Raw genomic sequence first — 8,278 nt, forward strand, 5'->3', positions numbered from 1 at the left:
TCTGACAAAAGAAGCACTTGCAGACAGGCAGGAAACCTTTATGTGAATGTCTTACGTGGTGATGGATCTGGGTCCAGTTGCAGCCAGGCCTCTCCTAGGCCCCCAGCCTTGGAGAACTGCCCCAGGCAGAGTCTGGGAGGCAAGCTGCCTCAGCAGCACCATAATAGGATGGATAGTCTGGGCTTTCTTCATTTTGCACTTTCTCCAAGCCCCTTCTCTGGGACTAGATTTGGAGATGTGGTTTCTCCTGACAGGTTCTCATGGGACACTGCAAGCTAGTGTAATGCGTGCTCTTGCTTAAGTAAAGGTTGTGGAGGGGAACCTTCTGGCTATGAGAACACAGCAAAGAGCACCTAAGGTGTAGTTGAAGAGGCAATTAGTAGGCAGGAAAAGCTTGTATAAGGAGATGATGGTTAAATTGAAGCCTGGGAAACAATTAGACATTATCCAGGTAGAGTAAGGGAGATAAGGATAGAGGATGGAACAAGAGCTATTGTACCTCATTTAAGGAGTTGTAAGTGAGTTTATGTGACCGAGTCATGGCCAGGAGAGAGATTCCAAAGAGGAGGTCTGGTTTTGATCCCATGTGACAAGAAAGCCCCTGAGGGTTTTTAAAAAAATATATTTTATTGATTATACCATTACAATTGTTCTATTCCCCCCCTTCATTCCCCTCCACCCTGCACACCCCTCCCCCACCATTCCCCCCCCTTTAGTTTATGACCACATGTCTCAAGTTCTTTAGATTCTATATTTCCCATAGTATTCTTGCCCTCCCCCTATCTATTTTCTACCTACTGTCTATGCTATTTTCTATGCCTTCTCCCCCCTTCTCCTCCTCCCACTCCCCTTTGCTAACCCTCCATGTGATCTTCATTTCTATGGTTCCACTCCTGATCTAGCTGTCCTCTTGGTTTGCTTTTGTTTTAGGTATGGTTGTTAATAACTGTGAATTTGCTGTCCTTTCACTGTTCATATTTTTCATCTTCTTTTTCTTATATAAGTCCCTTTAGCATTTCATATAATAAGGGCTTGGTGATGATGAACTCCTTGAACTTGCCCTTATCTGAGAAGCACTTTATCTGTCCTTCCATTCTAAATGAAAGTTTTGCTGGATAGAGCAATCTTGGCTGTAGGTAGGTCTTTGGATTTCATGACTTGGAATACTTCTTTCCAGCCCCTTCTTGCCTGTAAGGTCTCTTTTGAGAAATCCACTGACAGTCTGATGGGAAGTCCTTTGTAGGTGACTGTCCCCTTATCCCTTGATGCTTCTAGGATTCTCTCCTTCATTTTGGTCTTGGCTAACGTAATTATGATGTGCCTTGGTGTGTTCCTTCTTGGGTCCAACTTCTTTGGGACTCTGAGCTTCCTGGATTTCCTGGAAGTCTATTTCCTTTGCCAGACTGGGAAAGTTCTCCTTTCTTATTTATTCAAATAAGTTTTCCACTCATGGCTGTTTCTTTTCCCCTTCTGGTACCCCTATAATTCGGTTGTTGGAACATTTAAAAATGTCCTGGAGGTTCCTAAGCCTCTCAGTAATTTTTTGAATTCTTGTTTCTTCATTCTTTTCTGGTTGGATGTTTCGTTCTTCCTTCTGGTCCACTCCATTGATTTGAGTCCCCGTTTCCTTTTCATCACTGTTGATTTCCTGTGCATTTCCCTTTATTTCAATTAGTTTAGCCTTCATATGTTCCTCTAATTTGTGACTATAATCAGCCAGTTCTGTGAGCATCCTGATCACCAGTGTTTTGAACTGTGCATCTGAGAGGTTGCTATTTCTTGGTCGCTTAGAGTTATTGGCTCTGAGGCTTTGAGTTCTTCTTGAGCCATATTTTGGACTATATGTGCCTGTTAGGTATGAGGAGCAGAGCCCTAGGTATTCACCAGGGCAGGGCAACTCAGTTGCTAGGTTGTGATGCTGTATGTGGGGGCGGGGTCAAAGGAAAGCAATGGTGGTCCCCTCTGCCACCTCCCGCCACTGGGGCTGTGCGGTCCAGCGAGAATGTGTGACCGCGGTCAGCCCACCACCTTGCACACTCACTGAGTTCGCCTGCTGGGGCCTGCTTGGTCCATCTCACTGCTCACTCCTCTGCTGGTTTATCTGCGCAGGAATTTGTGACCGAATTTGTGACTGCGGTCAGCCTGCCCCACACCCTCACTGGGTCTGCGCTGCTTCACCAGCTGCCTGAGCGCCTGGGTCGGAGGATCCTTCCTGCTCCACCCTGCTCCGCTGCTGGCTCCGCTACTCTTACCGGTCCCGGTTGAACGGTTCATTGTTGTTGGACTTCCATATAGTTCAATTTTCTATTTTTTGGCTGCATCTTTGTTTACTAAACCTTTGTTGTATTCAAACTTGGTTGTGGGAGAAGGCACAGTGTTTCCACCTACGCCTCCATCTTGGCAGAAGTCCCCCCTGAGGGTTTTTTACCTGGGTGTCAACATGAAATTGTTTTATTCTTGTAATAAACATTTTTATTGATTTATAGCAAATGTAGACACAAGTACATAAGCATGCACCTTGATAGATTTTTAAAGTGAACAACACACTAGTATATTACCCAGATAAAGAAATGAAGTTATATTTTATTTTATCTTAACCTTCAGACACCTGGTTACAGTCTTGTAACCAGTAATGGCAGGAGCACCTTACATCAGACTAACCCTCCTCCCAATAATTATTCACACTGTTGAAATGCTCTGGAAAGTAACCAAAGACCCACAAAAGCTGGAGGAGGCTAAAGCACTTCAAGAGAAACACATTGTATAAGATCACCAGTTAAGTGACTATTCCTTATGTGGCCCACCAGGAACAAACAAAAAGTGGCAGTCTTCCTGGGCTGAAGAGCTAAGTCAGAGTGTGTGGCTGTCTGCACAACTGGAAATTACAAGGGGAATCCCAGAAAGAAGGATGCCACAAAGCCTTGAATATACCTTACTTACTCCTTCAAATCCAGATTGACTCTAAATTATGGATAAACAGGACAGGATTCCAGGAGGCCCGACAGAAAGCAACAACTGGAAGGCTGGAAAAGCTCAGCAGAGATGTCGGGTGCTGGGGAGGGAAAATTTGAAATTTTATGTCTCATCAAATTGGAGAGTCTTGGTAAACATTTTGGGAGTTCTATTGAAAACCTAAAGGACCATACTACCTTAGAATTAGAACCACATCTCAAAACTCAGGTCTAGGCCCTTGGTCTAAGGGCAAAACTAAAATAGATCCAGTCTAATAAAGCCTAAAATCAAGTCTTCAAAGAATCAAAATGATCTTCTAGTAGCTGCCTACTAAAGCAAAAACCCAGTAAGTTTCATGGGGGAAAAATGACTGAATCCAAAGTCACTACAATGAGTCATTCAAAGTGTTCAACAGACAACCAGACATAGGAGACATAAAAAGAAACAGGAATGTATGGCACACAACCAAGAAAAGAATCAACAGAAACAGACCTACAGAATCAAAGATGTTGAAATAATTGAATAAGAATTAGAAGGGAGCACTTAGTATATTGCTGGTTGGCATATATTGCCAATTTTTCTCAAACTTATAAAAATTCTCCACTAAAACAAAAAGTGGCAGTCTTACTTTTATTTTTAAAAAAATTAAAATAATTTAAAAATGTTAAAGAATGTATAGGAAATGATAGCTACAGAGGCTAAATATATGGGGTAATTTAAAAGAGATGAAATTTTTGAAAACTAACTTCATGGGTGAGCTTAAAAGATTAAGCACTGCAGAAGAAAGGAGCAATGAACTTGCAGACAATTTAAAAGATAAAAATTGAAGGACAAAGGGGAAAAAAGATTTTAAAAAATAACATGCAAACTGACAGTGACCGGAGGGGAGGAGGGAATGTGATAACGGCAGAAAGAATGGGAATGTGTACAAAGAACCCATGGACAAGGACAGTGGGGTGGGGATTGTCTTTGGGAGCAGGGGTTGGATGGGGCAAGGGAGAACAATGGGGAAAAATGGGGACAACTGTAACTGAATAACAGTAAAACATAATTTTAAAAAAGGGATGCAATAAACTATGAGGGAGTATCAAGTAGCATAACAAATATGTTCAAGGAGTCAATATTTGGAGGAAAAAGTATTTGGAGAAATACTGGCCAAAATTTTTCACAGTGTGATGAAAAATATCAGCTTGGATCCAACAAAGTCCATGACATTCTGTCTGGCTGATAGCCTTTGAGTTCCTGTTCAGGCACCAGATGTGGTGGACCCTGGCCAGCAGAGTGTGCCTGTTGTGACTGATGGAGAGAATGATTGCACAAACAACAACAATCTGTGGAGAAAAAGGGAACAGCCACAACTACTCTCTCAAGGGGAGAATGCCTATGGGTGCCTCGGCCACTCCCTCAAGAGGGGAGCACCCTGACCCTTGCCTAGACAGGCTTTTATTGTTTTCCTGGGGTCTTACATCATACACAGATTTATTATCTATTACATAGAATATATATATTTTTAGATTTATTTATTTATTTATCTTTAGAGGGGAAGGAAAGAGGAAGAGAAACATCAATGTATGGTTGCCTTTCGTGCGTCCCCTGCTGGGAGTTGGCCTGCAGGGAACCGGCCTGCAACCCAGGCATGTGCCCTGACTGGGAATCGAATCGCCATCCTCTGGTTCGCAGGCCTGTGCTCAATCCACTGAGCTACACCAGCCAGGGCTACATAGAATATTTTTTAATTTGTTTAATTATTGTTCAAGTACAGTTTTGTGTCTTATACTTCCATCCCAGTGCACGCCCCCAGTGCTCCCCACCTCCCTCACATTTCCCCTGACCCCGCCTTAGTTTTTGTCCATGTGTCCTTTATACTTGCTCCTGGGAATCCTTCCCCTTTTCCCCTGAAATTCTCTCCCCTCTCCCCTATGGTCCCCGTCAGTCTGTCCTGTATTTGAGTGTCTTTGGTTGTATTTTGCTTGCTTGTTTGTTTTGTTGTTTAGGTTCCTGTTAAACGTGAGATCATATGCTATTTGTCTTTCATCCCCTGGCTTATTTCACTCAGCATAATGCTTTCCAGTTCCATCCATGCTGTTGCAAAGGGTAGTAGCTCCTTCTTTCTTTCTGCTGCATAGAATTCCATTGTGTAAATGTACCATAGTTTTTTGATCCATTCGTTTACTGATGGGTACCTACATTGCTTCCAAATCTTGGCTATTGTAAATTGTGTTGCTATGAACATTGGGGTGCATAGGTTCTTTTGGATTGGTGTTTCAGGGTTCTTAGGATATACTCCTAGCAGTGAAAATGCTGGGTGAAAAGGCAGGTCCATTTTTAGTTTTCTTGGAAAATTCCACACTGTTTTCCATAGTGGTTGTACCGGTCTGCAATCCCACCAACAGTGAACTAGGGTCCTCTTTTCCCCACAACCTCTCCAACATGTGTTGTTTATTGCTTGTTGATTTGTTTATGATGGCCATTCTGACTGGTGTAAAGTGGTATCTCATTGTGGATTTAATTTGCATCTCTCAGATAGCTAGCAATATTGAGCATCTTTTCATGTGTCTTTGGATCCAATGTATGTCCTCCTTGGAGAAGTGTCTATTCAAGTCCTTTGCCCATTTTTTAATTAGGTTGCTTGTCTTCTTAGAGTGGAGTCATGTTAAGTTCTTTGTATATTTTGGAGATTACACCTTTGTCTGAGGTATCATTGGCAAATATGTTTTCCCATACAGCTGGTTCTCTTTTTATCTTAATACTATTTTCTTTACCCATGCAGAAGCTTTTAATTTTGATGAGCTCCCATTTGTTTATTCTTTCCTTTATGTCCCTTGTTCTAGGGGACGTATCAGTAAAAATGTTTCTGTGTGAAACGTCTGAGATTTTCCTGCCAATGTTCTCCTCTAGGACTTTTATGGTGATACGGCTTATATTTAAGTCTTTTATCCACCTTGAATTAATTTTGGTGTATGGTGTAAGTTGGTGCTCAAGTTTCATTTTTTCCACGTACCTGTCCAGTTCTCCCAGCACCGTTTGTTGAAGAGGCTATTTTTACTCCATTTTATGTTACTGCCGCCTTTGTCAAATATTAGTTGCCTGTAGAGACTTGGGTTTATTTCTTGGCTCTCTGTTCTGTTCCATTGATATATGTGCCTGTTTTTATACCAGTACCAGGTTGTTTTGATTACAGTGGCCTTGTAATACTGTTTGGCATCAGGTATTGTGATCCCTCCTACTTCGTTCTTCTTTTTTAAAAGTGCAGCTGCTATTCGGGGTCATTTATGGTTCCATATAAATTTTTGAAGTGTTTGTTCTATGTCTGTGAAGTATGTCATTGGTACTTTAGTAGGCATTGCATTGAATCTGTAAATTGCTTTGGGTAGTATGGACATTTTGATGATGTTAATTCTTCCAATCCATGAACATGGTGTATGTTTCCATTTGTTTGTCTTTTCCTTGATTTCTTTCTTCAGTGTTGTGTAGTTTTCTGCATGCAGATCTTTTACCTCCTTGGTTAAGTTTATCCCTAGGTATTTTATTTTTCTTTTTGCTATACCGAATAGGATTTTTTTTCTTGATTTCTGCTTTTGCTGTTTCATTGTTGGTATACAAAAATGCCTTTGATTTCTGGATATTGACTTTGTATCCCGCTGTTTTGCCAAATTCATTTATTAGGTTGAGTAGCTTTTGGGTAGAGTCTATAGGATTTTCCATACACACTATCATGTCATCTGCAAATAGTGACATTTTTGTTTCCTCCTTTTCCATTTGGATGCCTTTATTTCCTTTTCTTGTCTGATCACTGGGGCTAAAACTTCCAATACTATATTGAATAGAAGTGGTGAAAGTGGACAGCCTTGTCTTGTTTCTGATCTTAGTGGAAAAGCTTTTAGCTTTTGCCCATTGAGTATGACGTTGGCTGTAGGTCTCTCATATATGGCCTTTATTATATTGAGGAATGCTCCCTCTAGTCCCACTTTGCTGAGTGTTTTTACCATGAATGGGTGTTGTACCTTATCAAAAGCTTTTTCTGCATCTATTAATATGATCATGTGGTTTTGGCTTTGCTTTTGTTTATATGATGTCTTACATTTACTGATTTGCAAATATTGAGCAATCCTTGTATCCCTGGGATGAATCCCACTTGGTCATGTGAATGATCATTTTAATGTATTGTTGGATGTGGTTTGCCAATATTTTGTTGAGGATTTTAGTGTCTATGTTCATCAGTGATGTTGGCCTGAATTTTTCTTTCATTGTTGTATCTTTATCTGGTTTTGGAATTAGGATGATGCTGGCTTCATAAAAAGTGTTTGGGAGTCTTCCATCATTTTGGATTTTTTGGATTAGTCTGTGAAGAATAGGGGTTAGCTCTTCCTTAAATGCTTTGTAGAATTGTCCTGTGAAACCATCTGGTCCAGGGCTTTTGTGTGACAGGACTTTTTTGATTACTGCTTCAATTTCATCTGCTGTTATTTGTCTGTTCAGGCTTTCTGCTTCTTCTTCATTGAGTCTTGGGAGATTATATTTTTCTAGAAATTTGTCCATTTCACCTAGGTTTTCAAATTTTTGGCATACAGTTCTTCATAGTAATTTTTTACAATTCCTTTTATTTCTGTAGTGTCAGTTATAATCTCTCCTCTTTCATTTCTGATTGTGTTTATTTGGGTCCTCTCTCTTCTTGATGAGCCTACTTAATGGCTTGTCAATCTTGTTTATCTTTTCAAAAAACAGCTTCTGGATTCATTGATCTTTAGAATTGTGCTTTTAGTCTCTATGTCTTTTAGTTCTGCTCTGATCTTGGTTATTTCCTTCCTTCTACTTGCTCTGGGCTGTCTTTGTTGTTCTTCCTCGAGTTTCTGCAGGCATTGGGTTAGGTTGTTTGTTTGAAATGTTTCTATCTTTTTTAGATAGGCCTGTATTGCTATGAACTTCCCTCTCAGGACTGCCTTTGCTGTGTCCCATAGGTTTGGGGTTTGTTGTGAGTTCATTTTCATTTGTTTCCAGAAACTTTTTGATTTCTTCCCTAATTTCATTCTTCACCCATTCATTCTTTAATAGCATGCCATTCAGTGTCCATGATTTTTGGTGTTTTGGGTTTTTTCCTTTGGGGTTGGTTTCCAATTTCAGTCCACATTCAAAAGTTTTGAATTTGTTGAGACTTGTTTTGTGTCCTATCATGTGGTCTATCTTTGAAAATGTTTCATGTGGACTTGAAAAGAATGTATATTTACCTTCTTTGGGATGAGGGGCTGTATATGTATCAGTTAAGTGCATTTCATCTAGGGTGTTGTTCAATGTCAGAATATCTTTGTTGATATTTTGTTTGGAAGAT

The sequence above is a fragment of the Sturnira hondurensis genome, unplaced genomic scaffold (genome assembly GCF_014824575.4).
Source record: "Sturnira hondurensis isolate 20B ecotype Veracruz unplaced genomic scaffold, ASM1482457v3 Scaffold0001304, whole genome shotgun sequence".
Classification (NCBI taxonomy): domain Eukaryota; kingdom Metazoa; phylum Chordata; class Mammalia; order Chiroptera; family Phyllostomidae; genus Sturnira; species Sturnira hondurensis.